Here is a 449-nt window from a genome sequence, read left to right as displayed (position 1 = left end):
TTTTTTCTCAGTGATGTGTCGAACAATGATTTGTGTGGAACTATCCCAATAGAAGGACCTTTTGAACACATTCCTTTGGAGAAGTAAGTTTTCTTCTTTCCCATTATGTTAATGTTTCTTCTGCATTTTTAATATTGGCACCCTTGTTACACAATGCTTTTTCCCATTAGGAATGATTGTGGAACCAAAAGCGTCTAAGTAGTCTTTGTATATGAGAATGTGTTGCTAATTAACTCAACAACAATTGTGCAGCTTTGAGAACAACTCGAGATTGGAGGGACCGGAGTTACTCGGTCTTGCAAGCTACGACACCAACTGCAACTGAGACAACTAGCAAAAAAAATTGGGGGGTGGACCTTTGTATGAGCACTTCACCACTTTTATTTATCAATATCACATCTATTATTATGTAATAAGTATATATATGTCAAGTAGTTGAAAAACGAAGA

The 449-nt window shown here is 36.3% G+C and overlaps 1 long non-coding RNA gene across 1 annotated transcript; it reads left to right on the top strand.

The window, feature by feature from the left end:
* Positions 1–334, top strand: LOC106322305. The gene is made up of 2 exons (XR_001266338.1): positions 1–83; positions 253–334. It is a non-coding gene; the product is annotated as an uncharacterized LOC106322305 (long non-coding RNA).
* Positions 335–449: the final 115 nt, after the last annotated feature.

Source organism: Brassica oleracea, unplaced genomic scaffold (assembly GCF_000695525.1).
Source record: "Brassica oleracea var. oleracea cultivar TO1000 unplaced genomic scaffold, BOL UnpScaffold14300, whole genome shotgun sequence".
NCBI lineage: Eukaryota > Viridiplantae > Streptophyta > Magnoliopsida > Brassicales > Brassicaceae > Brassica > Brassica oleracea.
This window is presented reverse-complemented; position numbering and strand designations above follow the sequence as displayed.